This window comes from Taudactylus pleione, unplaced genomic scaffold, assembly GCF_031769625.1.
Source record: "Taudactylus pleione unplaced genomic scaffold, aTauple2 ptg001021l, whole genome shotgun sequence".
NCBI classification, from domain to species: Eukaryota; Metazoa; Chordata; class Amphibia; order Anura; family Myobatrachidae; genus Taudactylus; species Taudactylus pleione.
Genome location: NW_028285422.1, coordinates 614,068 through 629,174, shown reverse-complemented (window position 1 = coordinate 629,174; position 15,107 = coordinate 614,068).

Below are 15,107 nucleotides of genomic sequence, written 5' to 3'. Positions count from 1 at the left end.
AGAATTAATTATATTTCCACCGGCCAATAGAAGCTACCAACCTGATATCTCTATTACTGTTGACAACTGGACAATCAACCCCACCTCACAAGCTCGCTGCCTAGGTGTCATCCCTGACTCTGAGCTGTCTTTTGTTCCCCACATTCAATCTGTCTCTAAATCCTGTTACATACATCTAAAAAACATAGCCAAAATTCGACCATATCTTACGCAAGACACTGCAAAAACTCTAATACACGCACTCATAATTTCCCGCATTGACTATTGCAATAGTCTCCTTATTGGTCTTCCCAAAAACAGGCTCTCCCCACTACAATCCATTTTGAATGCAGCTGCGAGATTGATCTTTCTCACCAAACATTCAGTGTCTGCTGATCCACTCTGTCAGTCCCTCCATTGGCTGCCGGTCTTCTACCATATACAATTTAAAATACTTATACTCACACATAAAGCTATTAACCAAACCACACCAACATACATCTCTTCACTTATCTCAAAATATCTTCCAACCCGACATCTCCGCTCTGAACAAGATCTGCGGCTCTCATCCCCGCGCATTACTTGTTCCCATGCACGGTTACAGGAATTTTTTCGGTCTGCACCCACCCTGTGGAATGCCCTCCCACGCACATTAAGACTTTCCACTAGTTTCCAAACATTCAAGCATTCTCTGAAAACTCACCTCTTCAGACAAGCTTATTAGATTCCAGGACCGCCCACCTAACCTTTTGTAGCTCCCTATCTAACTCTCTTCTTATAGTAAACACCTATCACATCTTCTCTGTCTTCAATTTAACATCCTCCTAACCCTAGGCCAACTTTCCAGTGTGATTGGATTATACAGCCCACCAAGAACATCTGCAATCGGGCTGGACCAATTTGCAATATGTAGCACCTATCCTTGTGTATCACACCTATTTCCCTATAGATTGTAAGCTTGCGAGCAGGGCCCTCTTACCCTTATAAATGTCTTTTATGTATGTATGTCTTTTACAACCCAGTACAATGTTAATTCAAATTGTAAAGCGCAACGGAATTTGTTGCGCTATATAAGAAACTGTTAAGAAATAAATAATAGATAAGTAGAGCACCCTCGCAGAGACTTCCGCAAATTGGCATTTCTAAGTGGATACTCGCACCTATTTATTTGAGCCCATAAGGACATCGACTAAGAAAAATTAGAGGATTTAGAAGGTTTAAGGAGACATACCATAACCAGCATAAACAGCCAATCAGTAAAGTACCACAGGAAATATAAAGATCAAACCTAGCTGATAAGTCCACCACATCTACAGTTGAGGAGGAGGTAAGGAGAGAATCCACAAAAGTTTCTTGAAGGGTGACTCAAAGTAATTAGGTGTACAATTGTGAGAAACCAGCAACTTTGCAGTGAAGAGAAGTGCAAAACTAATCCCAGCTTGGAAATACTTTTTCTTCAGGGTCCATAGGGCTCCACAGGGAGAGCTTGGGGTGTAGGTGGTGGTTGAGGACCGGGCACCGAACAGTTAAAACTTTGCTCCCAAGATGCAAAAGTCCTTCCCCCTATACCTTGTTCCTGAGTCAGAGGCTCTTCAGTTTTGTCAGTGCTCAACCGGAGTCGGGTCACCATTATAACAGTGGGTTGCTTCAGCCCAAAAGCTTTTATTTTTATGATTTTGTTTATTTTACATTTATTCTTCTGAGCGGGCAGCAGCAGTCTGTCCGCGGGACATCTGTGCTGCCGCTCCATCACCCCTCTGGGTACCGCAACTCCAGCTCCGCATGGTGCTCTCGGCAGGCATCCCAGGAACCTTGCAAGCCGGCCCCACGGACAGACCCAGACTGCAGCTCGGTTTCTTGGGGACAGGTAAGGTGGGTCACCGCTTGCTGTGTCCCGCAGATGGGCAGTCTTACCTCCGGTCTCAGTGGACAGACCGGAGGTGCTGAGGGTGAACACTGGTTCCTACAACGTGATCCACTAGACCACCAGGGTACATATGGAGCGGGAATCCAGTGTCTCGGTGGTTAACAATCAGCATGGGGAGGTCAGCTTTCCCTATTACAGTGGCTCCTCAGTTCAGGGCACCATTCCTCTGAGGTCTAGCTTCTCTGAGCTGCTCCGACGACCACGCCCCCTCAGAGGTCTCTGGCAGCCATCTTCTACAGGCTTAGCCACAGCTCTCAGGGAAACGCAGGGTCCTGTCCCCCTACATACCTCTCCCTGGAAACAGGTTATGTAGCACTATAGCCCACCTGCCTTTAAGGACTGAGTAGTTGATTGTAGTGCAATTTTGCAGTTGCAGTGCATCCGGAAAGTATCCACAGCGCTTCACTTTTTCCACATTTTGTTGTGTTACAGCCTTATCCCAAAATGGAATAAATTCATTTTTATCTTCAAAATTCTACACACAATACCCCATAATTGCAAATGTAATTAAAAAAACAAACTAAGAAATCACATGTACATAAGAATTCACAGCCTTTGCCATGAAGCTCCAAATTGAGCTCAGGTGCATCCTGTTTCCACTGATCATCCTTGAGATGTTAATACAGCTTAATTGGAGTCCACCTGCGGTAAATTCAGTTGATTGGACATGACTTTGAAAGGCATAAACCTGTCTATAAAAGGTCCCACACTTGACAGTGCATGTCAGAGCACAAACCAAGCATGAAGTCCAAGGAATTGTCTGTAGACCTCCAAGACAGGATTGTCTCAAGGCACAAATCTGGGGTACAGAAGCAGGGTTGAGCCCTGTGGTGTGGTGAGGTAGGAGCAGGGTTGAGCCCTGTGATGCAGTGAGGTTCCGGAACAGGGTTGAGCCCTGCGGTGTAACTAGAATCCGGAGCGGGATTGAGCCCCACGATGCAATGAAGGTTGAAGCAGGGTTGAGCCCTGTGAAGCGGTGTGGTTCCGGAACAGGGTTGAGCCCTGCGGTGTGACTAGAATCCGGAACGGGGTTGAACCCCGCAATGCAGTGATGATAACTGTAACGGTGCAGTTGGCAACTGTAACGAAGATGGGTTCGATGTCCACAGGAGTAAGAGACAACAGGCAAAGTAAATAGTGCAGCAAAAGGTGAAACCACAGCAGTGGAGCAGAAAGCAATACTTAGGCAATGGCTATGCTGAGCTCTGTAGTGTGGCTGGTAACTGGCATCAGAAGTTTAGCTGGAACTTGAGCGGAGATATAGCAAAGTCCACAGCAACCCACAGGCACAGCAGGGATCTGGCAGGAATCCAAGAAAGACCTGAAAGTAACGTTGCACAGACACTGAGACACAGTAACAGGCTTTATACTAGAGGTCTGTGATCCATAGGAAGTTCAGAACATGTGACCCAAATGGAATAAGGTTTGAAATAATGAGCAATCTAGGAATCCCACAACCTGACAACACCTTGGAAACAGATGATCACTTTAACTCTCTATCCCCTGTATGTGAAGAATGCCAGCAAGCAGGATTGCCCCTCCAATGACCACAAAGGAACTTTGGAAAAAGTAATCTACCTTTATGTACTGAAATAGTCACAGTCCTGACAGTACACCCCCCCCTTTTTGGGTGGTCTCCGAACACCCACCAGGTTTCAAAGGGAATTTAGCATGAAAATTACGTATCAATTTAAGAGCATGGACATCAGAGTCTTTAATCCAAGATCTATCCTCCGGGCCGTAACCCTTCCAGTCTACCAGGTATTGTAATTGATTTTGATGCTTACATGAATCCAGAATCTTATCGATCTCAAACTCCACACCTCGAGCAGTTGTTATGGGAGGTACTTTAGGCAAGCTGTCATGAAATCGATTAAGAATCAATGTTCTAGGCAAGGAGACATGAAAGGAGTTAGGTATATGCATAGTTGGAGGTAACTGTAACTTACATGCCACTGGGTTGATAATTTTTATAATACGAAAAGGACCAATATACCGGGGAGCAAACTTCATAGTAGGTACTTTAAGTCGAAGATTTCTAGTAGATAACAGACATGATCTCCAACAGAAAATTTAGGACCAGCTGAACGTTTTCTATCAGCAATGACTTTATAATTATGAGAGGCTTTCCTAAGACACTTATGTACCTGTATCCAAATTCCAGAAAAATGTTGGAGGGTAGCTTTGGCTGCTGGAACGTCCAGTGTAGGCACTGATTGAAGCTCAGGAACTCGAGGATGCCGACCAGAATTGGTGAAAAAAGGACTTACACTTGTAGCAGACGAATAATGAAAGTTATGAGCAAACTCAGCCCAAGGCAAGAAATCCATCCAATCATCTTGAGAAGAAGAAATATACATTCTCAAGAAGGTCTCCTGGTTCACTCTTTCGGTTTGTCCATTTGACTGAGGGTGATATGCAGAGGAAAACTAATTTAATTTGCAATGATGAACATAAAGCCCTCCAAAACTGATCAACAAATGATCAGACACTATCTCAGAAGGAAGTCCATGAAGACGAAATATCTCTTTGATAAATATTTGTGCTAATTTTGGGGCTGATGGAATTCGAGCCAAAGGACAAAAATTAGCCATCTTGGTAAAACAATCCACCACTACCCAAATAACTGTACACCCCCTAGACTCAGGAAGATCTGTAATAAAATCCATGGAAAGATGGGTCCATGGTTGGATGGGAATGGGTAGTGGATGGAGAGGACCAACTGGAGACTGCCGGGAGGACTTATGTTGTACACACTTAGAGCAAGAACGTACAAACTCTTGGACATATTTTTCATGGAAGACCACCAATAGGAACGTTGCAAAAATAGTACATTTTATGAACCCCTGGATGTCCAGAGATACGAGAATTATGAGCCCAGGAAGAAGTTTACCTTGCAACTCTGGTGCCACAAATATCTTCCCAGGAGGAGGATCAGGAGAGATGGAAATTGAAGAAAAAGCCAGAGGGTTTATTATAGGGTACCTTTGATCCTCATTTTGTTCTTTCTCTTCCAACATGGAGCGTGAAAGTGCATCTGCCTTTTTATTCAATGAACCTGGATGATACCTGAGGACAAAATCAAAACAAGAAAAAAAGAGTGCCCAACGAGCTTGTTGTGGGTTCAGACAATGGGCAGTTTTCAAATACAACAAATTTTTATGGCCTGTAAAAATAGTAACAGGATGCTTTGCGCCTTCTAATAAATATCTCCATTCCTCCAAAGCTAACTTAATAGCTAACAACTCTTGGTCCCCGATGGAGTAATTACTCTCAGCACTAGAAAACTTTCTTCAAAAGAATCCACAAGACACTGTTCTTCTATCTGCAGCCACTTGAGACAAAATAGCCCCAACTCCATAAGTGGAGGCATCCACTTCTAGCATAAATGGCTTCTCAACATCAGGTTGAACTAGAATGGGGGCCGCGGAAAATGCATCTTTGAGAGTCTGAAAGGCATCCAATCCCTCTGGGGACCACACTTTGGGATTAGCCCCTTTTTTTGTCATAGCAGTAATTGGAGCTACAATCGTTGAAAACACTTAGATAAACTTTCTGTAATAATTGGCAAAGCCTAAAAATCTCTGAATAGACCTTAATGAAGTGAACAAAACCCAATCTTGAATAGCCTTTAACTTCTCAGGGTCCATCTGAAGTTTGGAACCGGAAATGATATACCCCAAAAAGGGTATCACTGGCACTTCAAAAACACACTTGGAGATCTTAACATAAAGCTTATTAGCTCGAAGATGACTTAATACCTCTTTAACATGGGTACGATGATCAGAAAGATTCCTGGAAAAAAATCAAAATATCATCAATATAAACAATAATAAACTGATAAAGTATATCTTGGAAAATTTCATTCACAAACTCCTGGAACACCATAGGAGCATTACATAAACCAAAAGGCATGACGAGGTTCTCATAATGGCCATTTCGCATATTAAACGCAGTTTTCCACTCATCACCCTCTTTAACTCTGATCAAGTTGTAAGCTCCTTTTAGATCAAGTTTGGTAAACAGTCGAGAACCCTTAACTCTGTCAAACAATTCTGTAATGAGAGGCAAAGGATATTTATTTTTTACCATGATCTCATTTAGACCTCTAAATTCGATACATGGACGAAGACCACCATCTTTTTTCTTTACAAAAAAGAAGCCCGCTCCAGCGGGAGATGAAGAAGGCCTGATAAACCCCTTTTGTAGGTTATCTTGCACATATTCCGACATGGCTTGAGTCTCAGGAACAGAGACAGGGTATACTCGACCTTTGGGTGGCATTTTACCAGGAATAAGTTCAATAGGACAATCCCAGGGACGATGCGGTGGAAGTTCGTCTGCCGCCTGCTCAGAAAAGACATCAGCAAATTCATGATAAGGCTGTGGGAGAGAAGGTGGAACATCTACTTTCACTTCAGCCAATCGTACCACAGGAATCAAACAATTTAATTGCATTTAGGACTCCAAGAAAGAATTTGAGAACAAGTCCAATCAATATGAGGGTTATGAAGAGTTAACCATGGTAAACCAAGAACTATATCATACATAGAAATGGTTCATACCAAAAGCTCTAAACTTTCTTCATGCAAAGCTCCTACCCTCAACTTCATAGACTTTGTTTGATGCATAACATATCCATTAGCAATTCTAGTCCCATTAACTGCAGAAAGGGAAAAAGAACGGGTTAATTTGACAACAGGAATTTTTAATTTCTGAACCAAAGACAATGAAATAAATTTGCCAACTGCTCCAGAATCTAGCAATGCAGAAAACTCTTGACACGAAGAACCAAAATCAAGAATGCTCACAGAAATAAAAAAATCCTTTTTGGGGGAAACTTTAGAAAGTACCCCCAGTTTGACTTCCCCACCATCAACTAGGCACGATCATTTCCCGGCCTTATTGGACATTTAGCCAAGAAATGTTCTGAGGATGCACAATACAAGCACAAATTAGAACGCCTCCTACGTTGCTTCTCAACTTCATTCAATTTAGCTTTATTAATTTGCATAGGCTCATCAGATGTACTATGAAAAGAGCGAGACTGGGGAAGGGAACCTTTAGAACACTCAGAGCGACTCCTCTGAGCCCCTCGTTCTCACATACGCAGATCAATTTTAATAGTCAATGAAATTAACTCATCCAAATTCTCAGGAAGATCCCGAGTCACCAACTTATCTTTAAGTCTTTCAGAGAGACCATTCCAATATGCTGCTCTTAATGCCTCATTATTTCATTTAAGTTCTGCGGCTATAGTTTGAAAACGAACCACATATTGACCAACTGGAGCTGTTCCTTGCTTTACTCGCAAAATATCCACAGACGCGGCCACTGATCTTCCAGGTTCGTCAAATATCCTTTTGAAAGTAGAAACAAAAGCTTGGTAATTAGACATTAAGGCATCATTTCTCTCCCATAAAGGAGAGGCCCACTCAAGAGCAGCACCAGACAATAATGACATAATATAAGCCATTAACACGAGAGGTGGTAAAACTTTGAGGTAATAATTCAAAATGAATCTCACATTGGTTGAAAAATCCTCTACATGTTTTTGGATTACCATCATAAGAGGTGGGAGTCGGTAAACGTAAATGAGAAGCAGAAACCCCTGATGTACTTGCAACAGGAATCTTAACTTTATCAAGACGTGTGGAAAGATCCTGTAGACATTGCAAAACTTGAACTTGAGTGTTTTCCTGTACTTCCAAACGAGCAGTCAAACCCTGAAGCACCTGTACCCCAGTAGCATGTTCCAGAATCGGATTAATTTTTAGGTCTGTGCAAACTGTCACGGCTGCCGACACTTGAGACTCCTGGGAGGAGGCAGGCCTACTAGGCATAATAAACTGGTGGCTTTAGGAATGACCTTCTCATGAAATCTCGGTAGCACAGAATAAAAGTAAATAGAATTTATTCACAGGAGAAATATAATAGCAACGTCTCACATAAAGTCTCAACAACACAGAGGTTCACATAAGCAATAATGAATATAGGAAAAAAAAAACCATATATAGTCTTTAACACAGAAGAGCCAATATGGTAGGGAACCCCGAGTCCAGTATGAGGCTAACACCTCAGGATGGTATAGAGGAGCTTCACAGGGTGGAACCCTGTAGTGATGGAGATCCGGAGCAGAGTGAGCCCTGTAATGCAGTGAAAAATGGAGCAGGGTTGAGCCCTGTGATGCTATGAGGTTGAAGCAGGGTTGAGCCCTGTGATGCGGTGAGGTTGGAGCAGGGTTGAGCCCTGTGATGCGATGAAGTCGGAGCAGGGTTGAGCCCTGTGATGTGGTGAGGTTCCGGAACAGGGTTAAGTCCTGCGGTGTAACTAGAATCCGGAGCGGGGTTGAGCCCCACGATGCAATGAAGGTTGAAGCAGGGTTGAGCCCTGTGAAGCGGTGTGGTTCCAGAACAGGGCTGAGCCCTGCGGTGTGACTAGAATCCAGAATGGGGTTGAGCCCCGCAATGCGGTGATGATAACTGTAACGGTGCAATTGACAACTGTAAAGAGGATGGGTTCGATGTCCACAGGAGTAAGAGACAGCAGGCAAAGTAAATAGTGCAGCAAAAGGTGAAACCACAGCAGTGGAGCAGAAAGCAATACTTAGGCAATGGCTATGCTGAGCTCTGTAGTGCGGCTGGTAACTGGCATCAGAAATTTAGCTGAAACATGAGGGGAGATATAGCAAAGTCCACAGCAACCCACAGGCACAGCAGGGATCTGGCAATAGTCCAAGAAAGACCTGAAAGTAACATTGCACAGGCACTGAGACACAGTAACAGGCTTTATACTAGAGGTCTGTGATCCATAGGAAGTTCAGAACATGTGACCCAAATGGAATAAGGTTTGAAATAATGAGCAATCTAGGAATCCCACAACCTGAAAACACCTTGGAAACAGATGATCACTTTAACTCTCTATCCCCTGTATGTGAAGAACGCCAGCAAGCAGGATAGCTCCTCCAACGACCACAAAGGAACTTTGGAAAAAGTAATCTACCTTTATGTACTGAAATAGTCGAAGTCCTGACAGGTGGCTAAAGCAATTGAGAGCTGGGCAGGCACCCTTGAAGAATCTTTTCCCTCAGATGCCTCTTGGGATCAGATGTCTTATGTAGCTCACATAAGAGATGCAGCTTCATATATTGGAGAAGCATCATTGGATGCTAGTCTCCTAGCCTCTAGAACTTCGGCCACGGTGGTGTCTGCCCGCCGCATTCTGTGACTGCAGTTATGGAAGGCGAATGCAGATCCTAAGAAAGCCTTAGAAGCATTACCTTACAATGGAGAGATCTTGTTTGGCCCAGATTTAGACAATATTGTAGCCACATTAGCAGCATCAAAGACTGCCTTCAGCAGCTACAGCAAAACCTAGGACAACATCCTTTAGGTCCTTTTGTCCTAAAGGAAAGCCTAAGGGTCAGTCCTTTCCTAGGCAGTTGGTTTCCACTAGGGCCACTAAGCCCAGGACCAAGCAGACCTGGACCACCAGACATCCTGCTTCAAAATCCAAGGACAAGCCTTCAACCTGATGGGACGGGACTCCCTCTGGGGGACCCCAGAGTAGGAGGCCGACTTCTTCAAACCACCACAGACGCTTGGGTAAGAGAATTGGTCTCCCACGTAAGGATACTGAATTTGAACCTCTATACGCTCCTACCTATACCTTCTAAAACCTGCCTAGAAACCTCTAAAATTGATGCTATTTGCGTACGCAGTCATACAGTAAAATAAAGACTTTAGACCTTGAACATGTGTTTCCAAAGCACAGAATATTATTCAAGCAAAATACAGATAGTTACACGCTGTGATCTAAGTACAATTTAGCTCAAAGAAATTATACAGACCCAAGGTACAGTTATACATACGCACGCGCTCTGGACCAGATACCAGCATCAGCAAGAAACCTCTGTCAATCAGCAAGAAGACTCCAACACACTCCAAACTTCTGTCAATCAGCAAGAAGACTCCAACACACACATTTATACCCTTACAGATGAGTTGTAACTTAAAATGGCGTCGTGCAGATTCTTATTTTTAAGATGGAGTCTGGTTTCCATTCGCAAGATGGCGTCGCTCCAAGCTAATTTTACACTGATTCTGTCTCAGCCACTAAACCAGCTTCGACACACGGGTGCGCCCTCATTTCTAGGATGGCCACCCCACCATTTTTTCTGCACAGGCCCTCCATCAGACCCGAACAGGGCCCTGCTCATCCAGAGAGCCATTCAGTCCTTGCTGCAAGCAGGGGCTATGCTTCCAGTCCTGCTATCACAGTGAGGTAACAGTTATTATTCTACTCTCTTTCTGGTTCAGAAGCCAAATGGGTCTCATCGGCCTATTCTCAAATCCCTGAACAAGTTCATCAGGGTACCCAGGTTCAGGATGGAAACCCTACACTCTATTATCCTAGCTATGGAACCTGGGGACTTTATGGTACCTCTGTAGCGCCCACTCATCAGCAACATCTCCGGTTTGCTATACTACAGCAACGCTTCCAATTTCAAGCTCTACCCTTTGGACTGTCTACAGCTCCATGGGTGTTTAACAAGATTATGGCTATCTTGGCGGCCCACCTGCGTGGTCAGGGGGTCCGGCTGCTACCATACCTGGACGACCTCTTGCTCTTAGCAAGCTCCCCAGTGGTGCTTTAACGCCATCTTCAGGTAACCATTGCCTTACTACAAAAGCACGGCTCTTTAATCAACTGGAAGAAATCCTCCTTGAATCCTTCACATAGGATGGTTCATCTGGGAGCTCTTTTGGATTCTCAGGATCAGAGAATCTTCCTATACGTATGCACAGATTCCTACGCAGTCGCCAAGTGTCAGTCCACTCTGCAGTGCAAGTTCTAGGATCCATGGTATCCACCTTCGACATGGTGGAGTACATTCAGTTCCACTCCAGGCCACTGCAACAGCTGATCCTGTCCAGGTGGAATGGGTTGTCCCATCAGATCAAGGCTCAAACGATGGTCCTGTCTCCAGAGGTTCATCTGTCAGTCTCCTGGTGGCTACAGACATCCCATTTAACCAAAGATCACCCCTTTTGGATCCCAGATTGGGTGCTCCTTACAACGGATGCCAGTCTCCAGGGCTGGAGCACATTGACCGGTCAACATTCCATCCAGGGGCATTGGACATCAGCCGAGTCGACCTTGCCAGTCTACTGTATGTATTGGAACTCCGAGCCATCTATAAAGCCCTCACTCTGGCTCAGGAGATTATTCAGGGCAAGCCTGTACAAGTGCAGTCCGACAACTCTACAGCAATGGCCTACATCAATTACCAAGGAGGCACTCGAACTTGGTCAGCAATGATAGAAGTGTCATGCATTCTACGTGGGCTGAAGGTCACCTCCCAGCCATCTCCGCAGTGTTCATTCCAGGAGTTCTAAACTGGGAAGCGGACTTCCTCAGCCATCACGACGTGCATCCAGGGGAATGGTCTCTCCACCCAGAAGGCTTTCAACTCCTACTGGACAAATGGGGCCTACCAGAGGTGGACCTCATGGCCTCCAGACACAATCACAAACTGCCAGTGTACGGGTCCAAAATAAGGGACACAGAGGCAGCCTTCATAGACACCTTATCAGTGAAGTAGACCTTCCATCTGGCATACCTATTCCCGCCAGTCTCCCTTCTTCCTCGAGTTCTTTGGAAGTTCAAACAAGCACTGTCCTGCTGGTGGCCCCAGCATGGCCCAGAGAGCATTGGTACTCAGATCTTCAGAGCTTCTCCATAGACGCACCATTCCTGCTACCTCAGCGGTCAGACCTGCTGTCTCTGGGTCCCTGTCTTCACCCGGACCTGGGTCGTCTGTATAAGATGGCATGGCTCTTGAGACATCGCTTCTGAGGTCTAAAGGGTTTCTCTATCTGTGGTCCAGACTGTGCTCAGAGCGTGTAAGCCAGCCACTGCCAGTGGTGTGATGCCAGAAGCCCTCATGTGTTTCAGGTCTCTAGAGTCCTGGCCTTCCTCCAAGCTGGATTGGATCTTGGGCTCTGCCTTACTTCGCTGAAGGTACATGTCTCTGCTCTGTCCATTTGGTTCCAGTGTAGAATTGCTTCACTGCCAGATGTCCACACCTTCCTTCAAAGTGTCCTCCGCATACAACCTCCCTTTGTTTCTCCTGTGGCTCCGTGGGAATTGTCAGTGGGTCTGCAGGCCTTACAGGGTACACCGTTTGAACCTTTAGAATCTGTGGATCTCAAGTGGCTCACAGCAAATACTCTTTTTCTTCTGGCTACGGCGTCCAACCGAAGGGTATCGGATTTAGAGGCGCTCTCATGTCGCTCCCCATTTCTAATCTTCCATCAGGACAGGGCTGTTCTTTGGACTCGCCCTGGTTTCCTTCCCAAAGTAGGTACTTGTTTCCAAATTAATGAGGAAAACGTAGTCCCGACCTTCCAATCACCAGACCTCTCGGTAGGTGAGGCCTCCTTGGATGTGGTCTGTGCTCTCAGGATCTACATGGACCGTACCAGTTCTCTGAGGAAAACAGACTCCCTATTTATGCTCTATGGATTCAACAAGATGGGTTGGCCAGCCAATAAACAGACATTGGCTAGATGGCTTCGCATGACTATCTCACAGGCTTACATGCAGACAGGCCTTCCTGTACCGGCTACTGTCACTGCTCATTCCACTTGCTCTGTGGGTCCCTCGTGGGAAACTCGCCATGGCGCCTCAGCTGAACAGCTTTGTAAGGCAGCCACATGGTCTTCTGTGCACATCTTTCTTAGGTTCTTTGCTTTCAAGACATTTGCCTCTCAGGATGCTTTATTTGGATGCTGGATTCTCCTCTCAGCTCAGGAGCATCCCCACCCTTGAATAACTGCTTTGGGACATCCCCAAGGTCTCCCTGTGAAGCCCTATGGACCCTAAAGAAGAAAATGAGAGTTATGGTAAAACTTACCTTCGTTAACGCTCTATCTTCAAAGTCCATAGCATCCATAGGGCACCAGTCTTGATGTACCTGGCTATGTCTATTTCCCGTCTCCTTCTGTGTGAGAATGTGATTCTTCTGTGTACCAGTCTTCCTTTTCTCCTCTCCTCCTCTGTCCTTAGGCTTGTCATGAACTGAAGTGCCTCTGGCTTGGGGGCGGTGTATAGGGGAGAGGGCTGTTGCATCCTGGGAGCAAAACTTTAACTGTTTGGTGCCCGGTCCTCAACCACCACCTACATACCAAGGTCTCCCTGTGGACCCTATGGACTTTGAAGAAAGAGAGTTAACAAAGGTAAGTTTTACAATAACTCTCATTTTCAAACTGGAGAAAATTCTCGTCTCATGGCAACTTGGAAAGAGGGAGTTTATCACTTTGATAAGACCATGATGTGTGCAATAGACCCCCATAATTTTAACATTGTCTTCATAATTAAGGATTCACATAGTCCAAGTTGTACGCAGATCAGTTTGGCAATGCGTCCACACCTGATGAACTCGCTTTACCACCAGAGACTCCATAGAAGGGCAACAGCCAAGCTCTAGGAAGCCAGTGGGGGACAAACTGAATAATTTTCTACCATTTCATTGATAATGAGCCCCAGATTGTTCCTCCTATTTCTGTTTTCGAAGTCCTCCACATTATCTTGCATTGAAAGTATTGTGGTTTCATGAGTGCAGATTAAAGTTTGAGCTTCAGCCATCTTGTTCTCCATATTTGATATACGTTGTTATTTCTTATCAAAGCAATACGGGTGAATATGGGTGGGCAATATTGACACTCATTTGATCTGGTACGCCGCTGTGTCTGGCATTTGTATGGAATAATTGGCATAAGTGGATATTCGTAATAAAGAATTTCCCGTTTCTTGGAAGATAGAAACCCTGATTATAAGACTTTCATGAAAAGTGGATTTCCAGAAGAGTAAGAATAAAATCTCTTTATTGGGGCAGAAATCATTACACCCTGGAGGGTGCGCATAATCGCAAGTACTTATTTTATAGATTACAGATGTGTCCACATACATCTCTCCTCCATGCTCTACAAGTCGCAACATATAACGTGGCAGCTGTGTGCCTCAGTAGCGCCGTGCGACTTTTTACCTTTTTACGGGTGTATCTGCATGCAAAACACTACGTTACAGTGTTACAGCCACGGTCGGATACTGTAACGTAGTAATTCACATGCAGATACACCTGCAGATGCACAGAGAACATAGGCATGTTGCATATCATTTTAATCAGCATCACTGTGTGAATAAGACGCAGTTTAAGGTAAAAATTTGCACAAAAAGACGCCCGGTGCTACAGAATCACGCCACGGCATGGTGCAATTAGAAGGGCTGTTTCACGTGCAAGGAGGCTAGATGTATGAGGACACATCTGTAGGCTAAAGCGGAAGTCAGTAGATTCCTTATGGCACCCCAGTATCTTTTCCAACAGGGAAGAAATAATTGCTGAGATTTCCTGTGCTTTGGAGACAGAGGAGCTTATTCAGACCCGGTCGTTAGCTTTACGAGCTCGCAACCGGGTCGATGTTGCTCCTGTGCGCATGCGCACGATGGAGCCACGGGGCGAGCTGTCGATGTTGAGTGACAGCTCGCTCCATTTGCTGGGCGGGCCGGGGGCGTGCCTGGCCAAAAGGAGGCGTTCCTGTCGGAACGCTTGCCATTTGGGGGTGGCCCCACTGACATCATCAGTGATGTCAGTGGGGAGCTTCCTGCTCAAATAGAGCAGGAAGGTCCCTGGGGCTTAAGGTTGATGAGACCCTACCTCAGGGTCTCGTCGTAATCCCTGATGGTCACGTTGGTCTTGACCATCGTGACCATCACCCTTAGCGGTCGTTAGAGCTGTGTGTGTTAACCCACAGCCTAACGACCGACATGGAGGCGGCCGTTCAGGATGCAAGTGGCCGCCCTGTTTCAGAACGACAGCTTGCATCCTACGACCGCCTCTGAATGAGGCCCAGAGTGGGGAACATTTTGAAGCCTTCTAAAGAATGCAAATGTGAAGAAGTTGTCCTTAACAAACAATCAACTTCTAGCTAGCATTTATGTACATTCTATAAAATGTTAGTTAAAAGCTGATTGGTTACTATGGGAAACTTCTCCACTCTTTAGAAGGTTTGATACAACGAGAAGGATCATAGCCACCAGGAGCAGGTAGAGGCTTGTCTTTTACTTTGGTTGTATGGCTTCCGCTAGGGCACAGGTTCTCAAACTCGGTCCTCAGGACCCCACACATGCATGTTTTCCA